The 21,468-nt window shown below is 46.0% G+C and overlaps 1 protein-coding gene across 3 annotated transcripts in view; it reads right to left on the bottom strand.

Annotated features, from left to right (window-relative positions):
• The window catches only part of STAU2 (staufen double-stranded RNA binding protein 2), a 321,730-nt gene extending 300,526 nt beyond the window's left edge, over positions 1–21,204 (bottom strand). For 2 of the 3 annotated variants that reach the window (XM_040431992.1, XM_040431994.1), the window contains exon 1: positions 21,112–21,204. The gene's annotated coding sequence lies outside the window, so the exon portion shown is untranslated. Of the gene's footprint in view, positions 1–11,896; positions 12,023–21,111 lie in introns of those variants that run through there. The other variant, XM_040431993.1, reaches the window with a different exon arrangement.
• Positions 21,205–21,468: the final 264 nt, after the last annotated feature.

Here is a 21,468-nt window from a genome sequence, read left to right as displayed (position 1 = left end):
GACGCAGGGGAGCGAGGCTGCCCTGGTCCACCTTGTCTTCTGTGGGGGAGGCGGCAGTGCGGAATTACCGGCACTGGCGCAACTCAACCCGGGGAGAAACAGAGGGGTCTAATGCGCCTCTGTTGTCCCTGTAGGTAGAAAAAATCGAATTAAAAACAACAAATAACGCAAAAATAAAAAATCATAGGAAAACAACCCTGCATAAGCAGGGGGTGTCTTGCCTCCTTGGACACTAAGCAAAAAACTGGCAGTCTCTTCTCCAGGCTGAAGGGTATAGCTGATGGAGGAGGGGCTTACAGCTTTCACTTAGTGTCACACCTCCTAGGGAGCAGAGCTATACCCATGGTTTCCTGTGTCCCCCAAGGAATATGGGCGAGAAAAAGTCTTTTTAACGGCCTTTTGCTTCCCTCCGTTCTGTGTTGCGTACAAGAACTGGCATTTCTAAGGCCCCTTTCACACAGGCGAGTATGCCGCGCGGATGCGATGTGTGAGTTGAACGCATTGCACCCGCACTGAATCCCGACCCATTCATTTCTATGGGGCTGTTCACATGAGCGGTGATTTTCACGCATCACTTGTGCGTTGCGTGAAAATCGCAGCATGCTCTATATTCTGCGTTTTTCACGCAACGCAGGCCCCATAGAAGTGAATGGGGTTGCGCGATTTTCACGCACGGTTGCTAGAAGACGATCGGGATGGAGACCCGATCATTATTATTTTTCCTTATAACATGGTTATAAGGGAAAATAATAGCATTCTGAATACAGAATGTATAGTAAAATAGCGCTGGAGGGGTTAAAAAAAATAATAATTTAACTCGCCTTAGTCCACTTGATCGCGCTGCCGGCTTCTCGTCTGTCTCCTTCTTTGCTGAACAGGACCTGTGGTGAGCATTCATTGCAGGAACAGGACCTGTAGTGACGTCACTCCGGTCATCACATGATCCATCACCATGGTAAAAGATCATGTGATGACCGGAGTGACGTCACCACAGGTCCTGTTCCTGCAATGAATGCTCACCACAGGTCCTGTTCAGCAAAGAAGGAGACAGACGAGAAGCCGGCAGCGCGATCAAGTGGACTAAGGTGAGTTAAATTTTTATTTTTTTAACCCCTCCAGCGCTATTTTACTATGCATTCTGTATTCAGAATGCAATTTTTTTCCCTTATAACCATGTTATAAGAGAAAATAATACAATCTACACAACCCCGATCCAAAGCCCGAACTTCTGTGAAGAAGTTCGGGTACCAAACATGCGCGATTTTTCTCACCCGAGTGCCAAACGCATTACAATGTTTTGCACTCGCGCAGAAAGATTGCGCGTGTTCCCGCAACGCACCCGCACCTTTTCCCCCAAAGCCCGTCTGAAAGAGGCCTAACAGAGGGCAGGACGTACTGATTAGGGCTGAAACGATTACTTGAATTAATCGATTAAGTCGACACAAAAAAATCCTCCATGCAAATTTTTTGCATCAATGATTGGTTTGTGCCATGCGACCATGGAGTGTGAGGGAAGAGCTTGCTATTACTCAAGCTCCATGGTTGCCCGCACAGCGCTGCACTGGATCCTGACGTACACACATCGTCAGGACACCGCGCACGCAAGATGACCTGATGCTGTGATGTCAGGTTCCAGTGCAGCATGTGAAGAAGAGGATGGAAGATCTCTGGAGTGTCGTCAGTGCCCCTACAGGAAAAGTAAGTGTTTTAGTTCACTGGCACTGTGGCTGGAAACTGATGGCTAGGAGGGGGAGTGGGGGAACTGATGGCAGTGGGGGCAGTTGGTGGCATTGGAGGAGGAGCTGATGGCACTGGAAGGGGGAGCAACTGATGACATGGGGAAGCTGGTGACACTGGGGGGGGGGGGGGGAATAGTGGCACTGCTGGAGGAACTAATTGCATTAGAGGGGGAACTGATGGCACTGGGGAGGAACTAATGGCACTAAAGGGGAAACTGAAGGTAGGGGAGCTGATGAGTTTTTATAGAAAACGTTACTTTACCTTATTTTTTATTTTTATTAGAGTACTTGATTAATCGGTAGAATAATTAATTACTAAAATAATCAATAGCTGCAGTCCTAGTACTAATCCGTAAAATGCAGAACTCACACAGCCGATATCCGTGTTTTGCAGACCACAAAAAGATTGTGTGCATGAGGCCTTAGGTTACCTGCATACAATGTGGATTATGCACGTTTTTCCATGCAGATTTGTGTGCAGAGAAACAGCAGTGTAAGGGCTCATTCAGCCGGTTGTACGAACGAGCCCGCATCCATTCTGCAATTTTGCATAACGGGTGCAGACACATTCATTTCAATGGGGCCGCAAAAGTAGCGGACAGCACACAGTTTGCTGTCCGCATCCATGGCTCTGCTTCTTGGTCCCGCAAAAAAGATAGAGCATGTCCTATTCTTGTCCGCAATCTCAGACAAGAATAAGCATTTTCTATTACAGTTGCGCAAATTGCGCAGTGCACACGTTGGCATCCGTATTTTGCGGATCCGCAAAACGCTACAGTCGTGTGACTGCGCCCTAATACAGTACAAGCAAGTGAATAAGATTTGACAATCCTCATGTACACTTTGCTTTTCTACTTCCGTGCGGAAATTAACCTCATGTATAGCGGTTTTCTCCCACAGACTTTGGCCACCTTGCACATGCTGCAGATTACATGTAGTTTTTCAATGCGGATACTTGTGTGGAAAAACCACACTGCAATACAGTACCAGCAAAAACTGCAAGTAACATACTGATTTTCTGTTTTGAAACCCGCACCCGTGTGCAGGTAGCATTAGGATCCTGCTGTTCTCTGGGCCGGATTCGTCTTAGTGCCTGCAGATAGACGTCTAGAAAAGCGATGGCAAGTATTAAACCGATTTAATATAATTACTTCACAGCAACGTAATTCAGCTACTAATTTCTAACAATTAGGTTACAGTTCTGAACTCTCCCACGTGCTGATACACCTGCAGCTACGATAAATCACCCCAACGTGCCAAGCCTGGACCTGCCGCTCACACTGTTACTCCAGCATTCACCCACGGACGTAGGCGATGGATTACACAACCTTCTCTGGAATGACAAATGCAGGATACTTCCGGCGTGTAGATAGAGCCGGATACATTCACACCGAATGGAAACCTACAGGTGCATCGCAAAGAAGAAGATCATTGAAAAGTTAATTTCAGTAATTTAATTCAAAAAGTGAAATCCTATAGATTCATTCAAGTGTTTATTTCTTTATATGTTAATGTCAATGTGCGGCCGTGACGCAGTTCACGTGGCCGAGGGTTTTTGCCGCATGGTTTTCAAGAGCGCACCAAGAATGCACAGGTCCATTTTTGGCATGGTCACCACGTGGACCCCTCGAAAAGCCATACCCGGAGACTCCTCACCGCTTAGCTCCATTCAATGGCACTATACCTAGAGCAGGTCTGCATGAAAACCCACAGCAGAAACTGCTGCCATACGCAGAGGACTGTGGCAGGGACCAAATCCGCCATGTGACCCTTCTCTTAGGGTCAGGGGCAGACTGGGAACTTAAAGTGGCCCTGAAAAAATACTAAAAAGTGACCCCATTTTGTAGTCAGGTCCAAATTGATGGAAAGTAGGGCCAGCAATACCATATTGTGGCATATTATACCAAACGAGGATTCGTTTGTGTCACGTGACCACGGAGCGGGAGTGAAGCGCTTGCTATTACTCCCACTCCGTGGTCTCCCGCTGCGCTTGAAATACTCACCTTTCCAGCAGGGGGCCTCTGGACACTTCACAGCACGTCCATGGTGCCGCGCTGCACTGACCTCCTGACGTACGCATGCCATGACCTGATGAGCTGTGTGACGTCAGGCCCAGAGCAGCAAGGAACGATGGAGTGTCGGCGGCGCCCCTGCTGGAAACGCAAGTTGGTGACACGAGGTGGCGGGGGCGCGACTAAGGCTGGGCGCCCGGAGTGCACAGCGTCATAGCAACCAATGACGCTGCACACTCCGGGTGTCAGGAGGAAGGCAGGCTGGGCTTTCACGGACCGTGCGTCCGTGGTTTAACTGAAATGTGGCCCGGACTTAGGGGAGAGATGGCACAAGGGGAGCAGAGACTATGGCACAAGGGTGAAGGGAGAGCTGATGGCATCGGGGTGGGGGGGGGGAAGCTGATGGCACTGGGGGGAACTGAAGCACTTGGGCTGATCACACAGGGGGGAACGAAGGGTGCTGGGGACTGATGGCAGGGGGGCTGATGAGTTTTTATAAAGAAAAACTGTCTATTAATTCATTTTTTCTTATTAGAATACTCAATTAATCGTAAAAATAATCGGTAGAATACTCGATTGCTAAAATAATCGTTTACTGCAGCCCTAGCCAGCAGCACAAAATACATCCCAAAAAAATTCCACTGACCAGCCGTGAGGAGGGCTCAGGCGGCCCCCTGGGCATCAGCCCACCGGGAAATTTCCCTGTAAGGTCTATGGCCAATCCGCCCCTGCTTAGGGTACCTGCACACGGAAGACGGGCGGATTTTCGGCAATCTGAAGTCCACAACACGGATGTCACACAGTCGTGTGTAGGGATCGACCGATATAGATTTTTTAGAGCCGATACCGATAACCTGTAAACCTTCAAGCCGATAACTTATACCGATATTCTATGCATTTCATTTTCTGTTACGGCGTTCACCACATTTTTTAAATATATTTATTATAGATTTTTTTTGATATATTTTAATAGTTTGGACTTTTCAGACGTGGCGATATGTTTATTTATTGTTTATATATTTTAGATGATGATTTATACTTAATAAATAAAATAATAGAACTTTTTATTTATTTATTTTTTATTTAATAACTATTTCCCCCCCTTAGGGGCTAGAACCTGGGATCTTTTAATTCCTCGTTTTATTCACCCTGATAGAGCTTTATTAGGGTGAATAGGACTTCACACTCTCCCTGCTGCCCTAGTACACACAGCAGCAGGGAGCTTACCAGGGCAGCCAGGGCTTCAGTAGCGTCCTGGCTGCCATGGTAACCGATCGGAGCGCCAGGATTACACTGCTAGGGCTCCGATCAAAAGCTGCCACTGCCACCAATGAGGAGGAAGGGAGGGGACCCTGTGGCCACTGCCACCAATGACATTAATACTGGGGGGGGGGGGGGGGGGGGGGGGGGAGACGCACTGTGCCACCAATGACTTTAATACTGGGGGGTGCCTCTGACAGGGAGCTGCAATCAGCGGCAGCAGTTAACCTCTCAGGTGCGGCACCTGAGGGGTTAACTGCAGCTGATCGCAGCTTCCTGTCATATAGGCTGGGCACCGCCTCCTGTATTTGTATTAGACGTTAATCATCATTGGTGGCGCAGTGCTCCTGCCCCTCCTCCTCCCGTTTCTCCTCATTGGCAGCGCGGCACAGTGGGGAGGGAGAGTGACTCCTTCTCCCCTGTGCTGCTGAGGGAACATAAGCATGCTGATAGCAGCGCACTCATGTTCTGTGCCGCTGGACGCATTATCGGCAAGGTTAGATGCCGATAACTTTAAAAATCATGAATATCGGCTGATAATATCGGTAACTCCGATAATCGGTCAATCCCTAGTCGTGTGAATACACCCTTATAATGTATTGGTCTATGACATATATTACACAGATCAGTATGACTATGATGACAACAAATTTCCATAGTTTTTGCTATGTTTTATCAATCTAAAAAAATAAAAATAAACCTTGGGGAAAAAAACCTCCATATCCTGATAACTTTTTTATATTTCCGCTTAATTGGGGCGATTTGAATTTTTTTGTGTTATTTTTAAAAACATTTGTTTTTCTTTTGGGAATCAGCAACCTCTGGGACTCCAGCTTTTTTGAAACTAAACTCCCAGATTCCTCCTTTCAATTTTATAGGAGATACAAGGACAGTTGAGTGTGCATGCTGGGGTTGTAGTTTCACAGCAGCTGGAGTGCCGTTGCCGATCCCTACTTTAATTTTTGGACCTCTTAGTTGACTCGAACATGCGAAACAATTGTTTGTTGGATCCCTTATACCCCAGACAGCAATAGTAACTATAGCATAGGGGGGGATATACCGTAGGCGATATGCGATATAAATTAGTGCAACGATATGGATTTTGTGCATATCGCCGGACCGCGATATGAGGGGTTAATCGCGCAGATCACAGCGTCCTGTCAGAGGTCGGGTGCCGGGAATGTTCTTCAGTCTCTGCATTGGTGGCAGTGGGCAGTTCCGATCGGAGTCCCAGCAGTGTAATGTTGGGGCTCCGATCGGTTACCATGGCAGCCAGGAGTCACGCTACTGAGGTCCTGGCTGCCGCGGTATGTTAGTGAGCAGCATTATACTCATGTGCGCCGTGGCCGCCGCTCGCTTCTTCTTCCGTCTGTGCATTAGCAATGCGCCGCACAGACCTATGAGAAGAAGGAGCGCCCAGCGGCCACGGCGCATGTGAGTATAATGCTGCTCACTAACATACCATGGCAGCCAGGACTTCAGTAGCGTGACTCCTGGCTGCCATGGTAACGGATCGGAGCCCCAGCATTACACTGCTGGGACTCCGATCGGAACTGCCCACTGCCACCAATGATGGGGGGGGGGGGGGGGACCCTGTGGCCACTGCCACCAATGATTAATACTGGGGAGGGAGGGGGGGGGGGGGTTTGAGTTACCAGAGGGGGCTGATAAGAGGGAGAGGCTGGGGGGCGGATCAGAGGCTGGGGGGCACATGAGTGGCTGGCTGCCATGGTCAGCTCCCTGCTGTTGTAGCACAGGGAAGCAGGGAGAGTGTAAAGTCCTATTCACCCTAATAGAGCTCTATTAGGGAGAATATGAAAAGGGTTCTAGCCCTTAAGGAGGCTAATAGCTATTAAATAAAAAGTAAAAAAATAAAAAAGTTTAACCCCCCCCCCCCCCCAAATATAGAAAACAATATATCGCGATATATATCGCACATGCTAATATAGATTTTAGGCCATATCGCCCACCCCTACTATAGCAGTTTATAAAATTTCAGGCAGTATGCTAGGACAGGCCTGGGAGTCTTCCCCATAGCAAACAATCACAACCCTGCAATTTCATTTCAGGCGGTCCGACCTAAAGAGAGTGAGAGACCCCTCCTTCTGTCTAACTACTTCTAAGCCACGGTCTCTACTGACAGCAGAATCTGAAGGGCTAAATGACCAAGATCAGAGTTATCTCTGATCCCGGGCATTGCAGCCAAGTGTCAGCTGGCACCTGCTATGCATGGAGCAGCCGCACACTCGTACAGGCAAATGGTGCAATGACATCACAAAGTGGACGGTACCACCCACACAAAGCACAGGACATAGTGAGATGCAGCACAGGAAAGGAGGTAAGAATGAGAGATGTGACAGTCCCTTCAATTAATTTTCATAGAGCTCACAAAACAAAACAGGTTTTAAATTAGACACATTCTAAAAAACGATTGTGTCGATAAAGCTGTAACATACTTGTTATGGCACCACCTGGTGTTATTTTGACGCTCTCGCAGAATGTCCACCTAATGTGCCCAGAGCTGGTGGTCACACATGCTCAGTAAGCTCAATCTCACACACTGGATCATTTTGTAAATAGTGGTGTTATTCCTGTATTGTACAGACCGCCAATAATAATCAGAACATTAGAGCTTCTCACCTTGAAAACCCTTGGATGAGCACTTATTGCTAGGCTACATTAAAAAGAATCTCACCCTCTGTGTGGGCTAACTGCCAATAAATAACACCAAAATTCTGGTGGCGTGCACTAGATTTAAAGGCTTTGGACACCTTTGGGACATTTTTTTTTTTATTGCATTCTACTCATTTTGGTCTATATTAACCCCTTAGTGACCAAGCCTGTTTGGGCCTTTATGACCAAGCGTTTTTCTTCCTTTTTTTATGGTCTCGTTCCAAGAGCTATAACTTTTTTATTTTTTCGTCTATATAGCTTTATGAGGGCTTGTTTTTTACGGGACAAGTTGTAGTTTTTAATGGCGCCATTTTGGGGTACACATAACTTTCTGATTAACTTTTATTAACTCTTTCTGGGAGGGAGATGGGGAAAAATAGCAATACTGCCACTGCGTTTTTACATTATACATTTTTTGGCGTTCATTTTTCGGTGCAAATAACATAATATCTTTATTCTCTGGGTCAGTACGATTACAGTGATACTAAATACTTATAATTTTGTTTACGTTTTACTACTTTTTTTTGCAATAAAACACCTTTTATTAACCCCAAAAATTATTTTGCATTGCCACTTCACAAGACCCATAACTTTTTTTTTTTTTTTTATATGGAATTGTGTGAGGGCTTGATTTTTGAAAGACGACTTGTATTTTTCATGGGTATGATTTTGGAGTAAATGCCGCTTTTTGATCGCTTGTTATTACGTTTTTTTTCAGTGGAAACTAAGAATAAATTAGAAATTATGTCTTTTTTTTATTTTTTATGGCGTTCACCATAGGGGATAATTTATGTAATATTTATGTAGTCCCGGTCGTTACGGACACGGCAATACCAAACATATGGGGGATATTTTCTTTTTGCAATTTTTTTCATTGAAAAGCGTATTTTCAATGGAAAAAAAGGCATATTTTTTTATTTTATGGAATTTTTTTTATTTAATAAATGTGTATTTTTTTTCTATTTTTTTTTACTACTTAATAGTCCCACAAGGGGACTATAATATACAGTATTTTGATTGCTTTTAAAATGTAATGCATTATCTCTATAATGCATTGCATTTCAATAGCAATGCTATTCGAACATTGACCAGCAGGCTGCGCCAGAGAGGCACAGCCTGCTGGAAGTAACTGAAGACAGGCTCGGGCCCTCATCGGAAGCAAGGTAAGCTTCCCAGCACATCAGCACCCCACGATCGCATTTTCGGGGTGCTGATGGAAGACAGAGGGAGTCCGCTCCCTCTGTCACCACTTTACATGCAGCGGGCGCCATTGCGCCCGGCATGTAAAGGGTTAAACAGCCCGGATCGGCACTCCTGCCGTTCCGGGCTGTTAGAGCAGGGACCCGGCTCTCATGTGAGAGCCAGGTCCACGCTCCCTGCTGCACGGGGGAGCCGCGCGGCGCTTAAACTGTGCCGCCGTAAAAACGCGGCGGCCCAGCCTAAGGCCCCTTAGTGACCGCCGTAAAAACACGTATGGGTGGTCACTAAGGGGTTAAAATGCCCTTTTCTCTATACAGATGTCAGTCTCTGTATATCTGTGGAGTAGCAGGTTTTCAGTTCATAGTCAGATAGAAGCCCTGACAGTTTACGTGTCGCCCTTATCTCTGAACTCCTGACCGCTCAAACATCCATTATAGCTCAATTCTCAAAAAACTGATAACAATTTAGCTTAAAGGGAATCTGTCACCAGTGACCTCCCTATCCAGCTGCTTACACAGACCCATAGCTGTGGTTCACCTGATTAAAACACTGATTTTCTTTTGTTGATCGAGTTGCTGTTTCTGAGCTAAGCTACTTTTTCTTAAAGGGTTTCTGTCACCCCGCAAAACTCATTTTTTTTTTTTTGGATAGTTAGATTCCTCATAGCGCGATATAGGAGAATATAATAGTCTTACTTACTTTCATGCGGCCGATTCTTTATAAAACGAACTTTTATAATATGTAAATTAGGGCTCTACCAGCAAGTAGGGCGTCTACTTGCTGGTAGCTGCTGCAGAAATCCGCCCCCTCGCCGTGTTGATTGACAGGGCCAGCCGTGATCTCCTCCTCCGGCCGGCCCTGTCAGTAATTCAAAAATCGCGCGCCTCTGGTCATTCGGCGCAGGCGCTCTGAGATGAGGAGGCTCGTATCCTCAGCACTCCCTCAGTGCGCCTGCGCCGATGACATCACCGAAAGAGAAGACGTCATCGGCGCAGGCGCACTGAGGCAGTGCTGAGGAGACGAGCCTCCTCATCTCAGAGCGCCTGCGCCGAATGACCAGAGGCGCGCGATTTTTGAATTACTGACAGGGCCGGCCGGAGGAGGAGATCACGGCTGGCCCTGTCAATCAACACGGCGAGGGGGCGGATTTCTGCAGCAGCTACCAGCAAGTAGACGCCCTACTTGCTGGTAGAGCCCTCATTTACATATTATAAAAGTTTGTTTTATAAAGAATCGGCCGCATGAAAGTAAGTAAGACTATTATATTCTCCTATATCGCACTATGAGGAATCTAACTATCCAAAAAAAAAAAATGAGTTTTGCGGGGTGACAGAAACCCTTTAATATACAAATTAGGCCATTGATACAATGAGGGCGTCACCATTACTGTTGTTGCACCCAAGCTCCATAAATGACAGGGCCGGGCAGTGGCAAAGCAGAGAGGGATGGGCTGGGATGGGCTGGCCACAGAAAGGAGCGAATCTTGGGTGCAACAAGAACAATTGTGATGCTCTCATTGCTCCAAAGGCCTAATCTGCATATTAAGAAATAGTATCCTAACTCGGGAAACCTCAGGAAAACAGCCAGAAAACCCCTTGAAAGGTCTTTTTTATCCAATGCATTTTTCCATACTGCTCGACAGTGGAAATGACCCACCGAACTTACCCGCCTATATAAAATGCAAGGCATGAAGAAAAAAAAAAACAGCATTACAAAACCCATGTCTTCAAACACACTATTTGGCAATAAACATCATAAAAAAAAAAAAACAATAAAACTCCCTGCACAAGTCAGATGTTTTTGGGGGAAAAAAATGCCATGAAAAATAACTAATTTGTGGCAACATCCCAAGAGTGGTTTTCCCATCTTAGGGTACCTTCACACCAGTGGTAGCGACAATCCGGCAGGCTGTTCCAGCAGTTTGTGTCCGGCAGGTTCTACGATTGCCAGCCGGATGCAGACGGAACGTCCGCAGGACCCCATTATACTTATTTCTCTCCTTGAATTCACACCACTTGTGGGAAAATAGCCCTAGAGATCTATGGCATCTCCAGTAAAAATATTACGCGGGGGGGAGGTCCTATCTTTGTCAGCATTTAGGTGCTCACAGAACAGAGGTGGCTGGACAGGTATCTCCAACCATTCACATCTACTGAGCTTTGCTCTGCTGTTTCCATAACCCCTGTAGGCTTCATTGAGTAGAGACGTGCATACGCACTGTTACCACTCCACGTAATCTCCACCTGGATAGTACCCATAGAGGGAGATTTATCATGACTGGTCTAAAGGAAACCTGGTTTAGGCTCCATTCACACGTCCGCAATGTGTTTTGCGGATACACGGATCCGCAAAACACGGAAAGCGGCAATGTGCGTTCCGCATTTTGCGGACCGCATATTGCCGACATAATAGAATATGCCTGTTCTTGTCCGCAATTGCGGACAAGAATAGGACATGTTCTATTTTTTTGCGGAAACGGAAGCACGGATGCGGAAGTGCAGATCCGCAAATGTGGATGCGGACAGCACATTCCGTCCCCATAGAGAATGAATGGGTCCGCACCCTTTCCGCAAAATTGCGGAAAGGATGCGGACCCATTTTGCGGACGTGTGAATGGAGCCTCAGGTGTCCATAAGATTCCACCTTTCATTTTCCAAAGGAGCTCTGAAAAATGTAAGGTGGAATCTGATTGGAGCTATGGGCAACTAAGTCAATTTTCCTTTACAACAGTTTTTATACATCTCGCCCAAAGTGTGCAGAATACGAACCAGGGATATCTTGTGCCTATGCAATAAATGCCCAAGATGAGACAAAAGCAAAGGCATAACTTGTCTGGCCAAGACTTGAGGTAGGCTGGTATACAAAGCAGATACAAAACCTGAAACTGACCAATGCAAATCCGAGGAGGCTTCCCACACGAGCTATGTATGTACAGGTTTAGATACAGTATCATGTCGTACAAATATAACCGTCTGGGACTCTGGAGAGTAATAAGCTAAACATGGGCCATACCATTCTCTGTAGGAGAGTGGGGAGCACCTGGAGTCATATGACGCAACGTCTATGTGATGAGAGCAGCTCATATTTGTTTTTATCCTTGTTGATGCCGACAGAGAAGTCACATAACGGGGTCAATGTCCCCCGACTGCAACAGGGTCAGATGACGCTAAGGTTCTGCCGGCTGACACAGAGACACTGACGACTCCCACCAAACACACTGGGGGAACTCATTATTGCAGGAGTCTGCACTGCTGTAATTTGAGCAAAATGTATCAAATGTCACATAATGTTTGGTAAATACATTTTATCTTTAATGGGGTATTCCCATCTTGGACATTAGGAGCATATCGCTAGGATAGTCCCCCAATGTCTGATAGGCTCAAGTCCCACCTCTGGGACCGGCACCTATACTTACAACGGAAAAGACCGCAAAGTGCCAGAGGTCGCACCACATATGCATGGCCACCCTTCATTAATTTCTTTGGGAGCATCAAAAATAGCCGAGCAGCACGCTCACAATTTTCAAAATGAATGGGAAGGACACTGTGCAAGTGCGGCCAAACAGCTGCAATGTTTCTGGGCAGCAGATCACTGTTTAGGCTACTTTCACACTAGTGTTTTTTGTGGATCCGTCATGGATCTGCAAAAACGCTTCTGTTACAATAATACAACCACATGCATCCGTCATGAACGGAACCGGTTGTATTATGTCTTATACAGTCATGACGGATCCGTCATGGACAACATTGAAAGTCATTGTAGGGCGGATCCATCCCCATTGACTTAGGCTACTTTCACACTTGCGGCAGGATGGATCCGACAGGCTGTTCACCATGTCGGATCTGTCCTTCCGCTATTTCGCCGTGCCGCCGGACCGCCGCTCCGTCCCCATTGACTATAATGGGGACGGGGGCGGAGCTCTGGCAGTGCACGGCGAAAGCCGGCGGACTAAAAAGTCGGACATGCAGGACTTTTTAGTCCGGTGGCTCTCGCTGTGCGCTGCCGTGCTGCGCCGGAGCTCCGCCCCCGTCCCCATTATAGTCAATGGGGACGGAGCGGCGGTCCGGCGGCACGGCGAAATAGCGGAAGGACAGATCCGACATGGTGAACAGCCTGTCGGATCCGTCCTGCCGCAAGTGTGAAAGTACCCTTACATTGTTTGTCAGGACGGATCCGTCTTGCTCTGCACCACATCGCGGACAAAAAAACGTTGCTTGCAGCTTTATTTTGTCCACGATGGGGACGCAACCAAACGGAACGGAATGCATTTGACAGTGAATGGGGACAAAACGGAAGCGTTTTCTTCCGCTATTGAGATCCTATGACGGATCTCAATAGCGGAATTGAAAATGCTAGTGTGAAAGTAGCCTTAGACAGGACGATCTGCTGCCCGGAAATGATAATTTAGAGGCCTGTAGGAACGACAGTTGCACCCAACGAACAAGTGTTTTGCACATTTATCGGGTGATAGGCTGCACATTTAGATGGCCAGATAGTCAGGAACGAGCGTTCTCCCGAATATTGGCACGTGCATTGTTAAAGGCTTTAAACACCTGTGGGGGGCAATTTTTTTTTTATTACTGCATTCTACTCATTTTGGGTTAGGAATCATTTTTTCAGTAGTTTTTCTCTCTGTACAGATGTCAGTCCCTGTGTACTTGCAGAGTAGCACGCTTTCTTTTCAGGCCTAGTTCACACTTCAGTGGAAAGATTTGCTCCTGTTCTGTGTTCCTGCACCTGGTTGCGGCTCACATTAACTGAGGGAAATCACTGACCAATTAAAGGGGTATTCTAATCTCAGACAATGGGGGCATATCGCTAGGATTTGCCCCCATGGTCTGATAAGTGCGGGTCCCACCGCTGGGACCCGCACCTATATCGGGAACAAAGCCCCGCAAAGTGGTGGCTGGAGGACTCCAATCTGGCCATAGAAGTGAATGGAAGCGCACCGCGCATGACCGGCCACTGCTCCCATTCACTGGGCCTGATGGAAATAGCCCAGCCAGCGCTCGTCTATTTTTGGTGGCCCCATAGAAAATGAATAGAGGACGGCTGCGCATGCACAGTGCGCCCTATAACACTTTCAGGGCTCCGTTCATTATATAAATGCGGGTCCCGTGCCTATCAGACAATGAGGGCACATCCTAGAGATATGCCCCCATTGTCTGAAATGAAACATCCCATTTAACTGAAGTGTGAACTAGCCCTCACAGAGAGTCCTGTCAGATAAGAGATACACGTCAGGGCTTCTATTTCTGAATTCCTGACAGCTCATAGGATAGGTCGTGAGTAAAAAATCTCAGAAAACCCTTTTTAAAGAGAATCTGTCACCGGTGACCTCCCTATCAAATGTTTTGCATAGACAAATAGCTGTGGTTCACCTGATTAAAAAGCTGCTTTTCTTTTGTTGATCCGAGGTTCTGTTCCCGAGTTACAACACTTTCTTAATATAAAAATAAGGCCCTTTGTGCAATGAGGCCGTCTCCATTGCTCTTGTTGCACCTCAGTTCCACTCATTTCTGTGGCCAGCGCCTCCGCCTGGCTGTAGTGAGGAAGGGGTTGGCCACAGAAAGGAGGGAATCTTGGGGGCAACAAGAGCAATGGTGACGCCCTCACTGTACCAAAAGCCAAATTTGCATATTAAGACAAAGTATAACTCAATAACGGAGCCTTGGGCCAACAAAAGAAAAACAGTTTTTTGAATTCTATGTGGCTACTATGCAAACAGTTTCATAGGAAGCTGTTTATGAGGTGTCAGGAGTGCAGAAATGAGGGCTTCTAGCTGACGGGACTCACTGAACAGAAAACCTGCAAATACACAGAGAAAAGGGCAGATCATTTTAATAAAGACCAACTGAAAAATGATTCGTAGCCAAAATGAGTAGAACGCAATAATAAAAAAAACTCCCATAAGCGTCCATGGCTTTTAAATCTAGTGTCCTTCACGGGAAATCCATGAGCCAGAATCTGAAATCTATGCCAGCTAGGTGTAACTAGTACCAGAACAGTGGCATCATCTTAAAGAGGAGCTCTCACCTCTCCTGACATGTCTGTTTTAGTAACTACTTGCATTCCCCATGTTACACCAATGCTGGAGCTCCATTATTATAACTATGTTCAGACTATCTTCTATTATTCCTGCTAGAATATAATAAATAAAAGGTACACCTGGGTGTTACCAGTTGGGAGTGTGTCCCTGCACAGTTTGACACTGGCAGCACGGACTGGACACTATCAGACTGCACGGGGGGACACCCCCCCCCCCCCTCCCCCAACTGGTAACACCAAGTTGTACCTTTATTCAGAAACTTCTACCCAGAACAACAGAGAAATCACTCGACACAAGAGTCATAAGCAGCTCCAGAATTGTGGAAGGCAATAATGCTACAACAGACAGCGATGACAGGGCCTGTTTAAATGTGTCAGGCCATGCACACATACAACCAAAGCCTGTGCAAAAATATGCAACTTTTCTATGGCAGTAATCTGCTGTAGAACCTTTAATAAATTGCCCCATTACAGGACTATGTACCTGGAGCATACCTGTATGTGCAGAGCATACAGAGCAAAAATCTAAAATTATGCTACTTGCTGGCCTCATAATATTATGCCCCCCATTTCCCCTTGGAAAGCTGACACCGCCTGACCATTGCCCTAATCTTGCAGTAATTAAGGAGGTGGGGGCCTCCCTAAACTATCGAGGCTCCTCCGACACGACATTTCATGATGCAAACATTGTACATCAGTAGGTCCATACACAGGTACGAGCATGAGGATGTATAACTAACACCTAAATAATATACCGTGTGTCTCGGTGTATATATATATATATATATATATATATCAGAAAAAAAATAGGCAGCACTCCAAAAAGGCTCCTGTATTAGGCTTGAGAAAGGCTCCTGTATTGAGCCGAAACGTTGCATGTCTTGCTTGGGTAAATAAAGTATTTTTGTACTTTTTGGAGTGCTGCCCATTTTTTTTCTGTCTTGTATCCACATTGGGCCAGCTGCACCCTTCTGCTTTCATCAGGGACGGTGCTGCCACTAATATATATATATAATGCTGCACAGTACACACACTACTATACACTGGATCAAATGGTGCTGCAATATAATGCTGCACAGTATCACACACTAGATAGATAGATAGATAGATAATGCTGCACGGTTTCACATATACATACAGTACATACTGTACATATATACGCAGTCATACATTGGATCAAATGGTGCAGCAATATAATGCTGCCAAGTACCACACGATAGATAGATACTGTGCACACAGTCATACATTGGATAAAATGCTGCCCAGTATCACACACACACACACACACACATAATGCTGCCCAGTATCACACGCACACACATAATGCTGCCCAGTATCTCACACACACACACACATAATGCTGCCCAGTATCTCACACACACACACATAATGCTGCCCAGTATCTCACACACACACACATAATGCTGCCCAGTATCTCACACACACACACATAATGCTGCCCAGTATCTCACACACACACACACACACATAATGCTGCCCAGTATCTCACACACACACACACATAATGCTGCCCAGTATCTCACACACACACACATAATGCTGCCCAGTATCTCACACACACACACACATAATGCTGCCCAGTATCTCACACACACATAATGCTGCCCAGTATCTCACACACACATAATGCTGCCCAGTATCTCACACACACATAATGCTGCCCAGTATCACACACACACACACATAATGCTGCCCAGTATCACACACACACACACATAATGCTGCCCAGTATCACACACACACACACAATGCTGCCCAGTATCACACACACACATAATGCTGCCCAGTATCACACACACACATAATGCTGCCCAGTATCACACACACACACACAATGCTGCCCAGTATCACACACACACACATAATGCTGCCCAGTATCACACACACACACACACAATGCTGCCCAGTATCACACACACACACACAATGCTGCCCAGTATCACACACACACATAATGCTGCCCAGTATCACACACACACATAATGCTGCCCAGTATCACACACACACACACAATGCTGCCCAGTATCACACACACACACACAATGCTGCCCAGTATCACACACACACACATAATGCTGCCCAGTATCACACACACACACATAATGCTGCCCAGTATCACACACACACACACACACATAATGCTGCCCAGTATCACACACACACATAATGCTGCCCAGTATCACACACACACACACACACACATAATGCTGCCCAGTATCACACACACACACACAATGCTGCCCAGTATCACACACACATAATGCTGCCCAGTATCACACACACATAATGCTGCCCAGTATCACACACACATAATGCTGCCCAGTATCACACACACATAATGCTGCCCAGTATCACACACACATAATGCTGCCCAGTATCACACACACACACACACACACACACACACACACACACACACACTGAACAAAAATATAAACGCAACACTTTCGGTTTTGCTCCCATTTTATGAGCTGAACTCAAAGATCTGAAACATTTTCTAGATACACAAAAGACCCATTACTCTCAAATATGGTTCACAAATCTGTCTAAATCTGTGTTAGGGCTCATGCACACAAACGTATTTTCTTTCTGCTTCCGTTCCGGGTTTTTTACGGACCTTATGCGGAACCATTCACTTCAATGGGGCTGTAGAAAATACAGAAGTTACTCTGTGTGCATTCTGTTTCCGTTTGTCCGCAAAAAATTAGTGCATGTCCTATTATTGTCTGCAAATCAAGGTCCGAGGCCCCATTCAAGTCAATGGGCCTGGAAAAAATATGGAACGCACACAGAACACATTCCGTATGTCATTGGTATTTTGCGGATCCATACTGTAGAAATGCTATGCCCAGCCCATATTGCTCCTGTGTTTGGTGATTAATAAGTTACTGTTTCGGTAGACGATCTGCAAAAAAACAGATCAAATACAGAAACGTAAGAGGACTTAAATCCGTTGTTCCGGATATATTTTATGCAAGAACAGAACGTAAGAGGACTTAAATCAGAGAGAAAAAAAAACTCACATACGGAACAACGGATCAAGTGAAAAACGGACCGCAAAACAACAACGGTCGTGTGCATGAGCCCTTAGGGTACTTTCACACTTGCGACAGAGGATTCCGTCAGGCAGTTCCGTCGAACGTATGCAAACTGATGGCATTTGTCAGACGGATCAGAAAACCAGTCAGTATCTGGTGTGGCCACCATTTGCCCCACGCAGTGCAACACATCTCCGTCGCATAGAGTTGATCAGGTTGTTGATTGTGGCCTGTGGAATGTTGCTCCACTCCTCTTTAATAGCTGTGCGCAGTTGCAGAATATTGGCAGGAACTGGAACACACTGTCGTATACGCCGATCCAGAGCATCCCAAATATGCTCAATGGGTGACATGTCCGGTGAGTATGCTGGCCATGCAAGAACTGGGATGTTTTGAGCTTCCAGGGATTGTGTACAGATCCTTGCAATATGGGGCCGTGCATTATAATGCTGTAACATGAGGTGATGGTCGTGGATGAATGGCACAACAATGGGCCTCAGGATCTCGTCACGGTCTCTCTGTGCATTAAAAATGCCATCAATAAAATGCACCTGTGTTCGTTGTCCATAACATACGCCTGCCCATACCATAACCCCACCATGGGCCACTCGATCCATATTGACATCAGCAAACCACTCACCCACATGACGCTACACATGCTGTCTACAATCTGCCCTGAACAGTGAAAACCGGGACTCATCCGTGAACAGAACGCCTCTCCAACATGCCAGACGCCATCGAATGTGAGCATTTGCCCACTCAGGTCGGTTACAACGACGAACTGCAGTCAGGTCCAGACCCCGATGAGGACGACGAGCATGCAGATGAGCTTCCCTGAGACGGTTTCTGACAGTTTGTGCAGAAATTCTTTGGTTATGCAAACTGATTGTTGCTGCAGCTGTCATGGTGGCTGGTCTCAGACGATCATGGAGGTGAACATGCTGGATGTGGAGGTCCTGGGCTGGTGTGGTTACATGTGGTCTGCGGTTGTGAGGCCGGTTGGATGTACTGCCAAAATCTCTGAAATGCCTTTGGAGACGGCTTATGGTAGAGAAATGAACATTCACTGCACGGGCAACAGCTCTGGTAGACATTCCTGCAGTCAGCATGCCAATAGCACGCTCCCTCAAACGTTGCGACATCTGTGGCATTGTGCTGTGTGATCAAACTGCACATTTCAGAGTGGTCTTTTATTGTGGGCAGTCTAAGGCACACCTGTGCAATATTCATGCTGTCTAATCAGCCCCTTGATATGCCACACCTGTGAGGTGGGATAGATTATCTCGGCAAAGGAGAAGTGCTCACTAATAGAGATGAGCGAACTTCTGTTTTAAGTTCGGCGTCTAAAGTTCGGCTTCCGGTTAGCGGAGGATCCCGATATGGATTCCGAATTCCGTTGTGGTCCGTGGTAGCGGAATCAATAATGGCCATTATTGATTCCGCTACCATGGACCACAACGTAATTCGGAATCCATATTGGGATCCTCCGCTAACCGGAAGCCGAACTTTAGACGCCGAACTTAAAACAGAAGTTCGCTCATCTCTACTCACTAACACAGATTTAGACAGATTTGTGGGCAATATTTGAGAGTAATGGGTCTTTTGTGTATGTAGAAAATGTTTCAGATCTTTGAGTTCAGTTCATGCAAAATGGAAGCAAAACCGAAAGTGTTGCATTTATATTTTTGTTCAGTGTGTGTGTATATATATATATATTTATTTTGTGTGTGTGTGATACTGGGCAGCACTAGATAGATTATATATATATATATATATATATTCAAATAGAAAGCAGGACTGCACTCCAAAATGTGATGAAAAAAATCAAAGCTGTTTATTCACCCATGTTATGGCAAAGTTTGCGACGTTTCAGCTCTTGCGAGCCTTTCTCAAGCCTTGCTTGAGAAAGGCTCGCAAGAGCTGAAACGTCGCAAACTTTGCCATAACATGGGTGAATAAACAGCTTTGATTTTTTCATCACATTTTGGAGTGCAGTCCTGCTTTCTATTTGATTATACTATTGGGGATTGCCGTTGCCCCCTTTTGGACATTGCACCCGCTTGTCAGGTTGGTGCTCCCGTTCGACTTTCTTTATATATATATAAAATGCTGCCCAGTATCACTCACACACACTATATAATGCCGCACAGTATCACACACACTATATAATGCCGCACAGTATCACACACACTATATAATGCCGCACAGTATCACACACACACACTATATAATGCCGCACAGTATCACACACACTATATAATGCCGCACAGTATCACACACACACACACTATATAATGCTGCACAGTATCACTCACACACACTATATAATGCTGCACAGTATCACACACACACTATATAATGCCGCACAGTATCACACACACACTATATAATGCCGCACAGTATCACACACTATATAATGCCGCACAGTATCACACACACTATATAATGCCGCACAGTATCACACACACACACTATATAATACTGCACAGTATCACACACACTATATAATACTGCACAGTATCACACACACTATATAATACTGCACAGTATCACACACACACTATATAATACTGCACAGTATCACACACACACTATATAATACTGCACAGTATCACACACACTATATAATGCTGCACAGTATCACACACACACTATATAATGCCACACAGTATCACACACACACACTATATAATGCCACACAGTATCACACACACTATATAATACTGCACAGTATCACACACACACACTATATAATGCCACACAGTATCACACACACACTATATAATGCCACACAGTATCACACACACACACTATATAATGCTGCACAGTATCACACACACACTATATAATGCCACACAGTATATAATACCGCACAGTATCACACACACACACTATATAATACTGCACAGTATTACACACATTGTGTACCACACTACACCTCCCAGTACATACTGCACCCTGCATTCTATGCATGTGCCTTATGATAGATACACTGGGCGCCTCAGCATTCATCAGCCTGTGATACCGGGGGATAAGCGGCTATCTGCGGGGCTGCAGACACCAGCACGTCACACGTGTGTCACGACAATCGCCAGCCCTTGTGTCGTGTCGCACAGTTACCTGGCTGTCCCGGGCCGGGCTGCTCACACCTCCAACATTGACAAACACTAAAGAGAATGAGCGTCCACGCACCGCCCCCTCCCCTGACAGCGGCTGCACAAACCAACTCCAGGAGAAGGGGGAGACCGTAACACATCTGTCTTGTATGCTTCAACAAGATGGGTGTTACTAAACAGCAACAATTACAAAATAACAAAAAAATATGTAATATGGTTTCGCTATTTTTTACTTTCTTACATGGGTTATCTTTTTGGGGTATTATCGCTAAAATGTCACATGTCTTCCCCTGTCTGTGCGGTGGTAGTGTCCACCGCCCTCACGCTCGTCGGCACTGAAAAGCAGCCATTATTCACATCT

Source organism: Bufo bufo, chromosome 5 (assembly GCF_905171765.1).
Source record: "Bufo bufo chromosome 5, aBufBuf1.1, whole genome shotgun sequence".
Classification (NCBI taxonomy): Eukaryota; Metazoa; Chordata; class Amphibia; order Anura; family Bufonidae; genus Bufo; species Bufo bufo.
The sequence above is the reverse complement of the archived record's forward strand: the minus strand, read 5'-3'. Positions and strand labels throughout refer to the sequence as shown.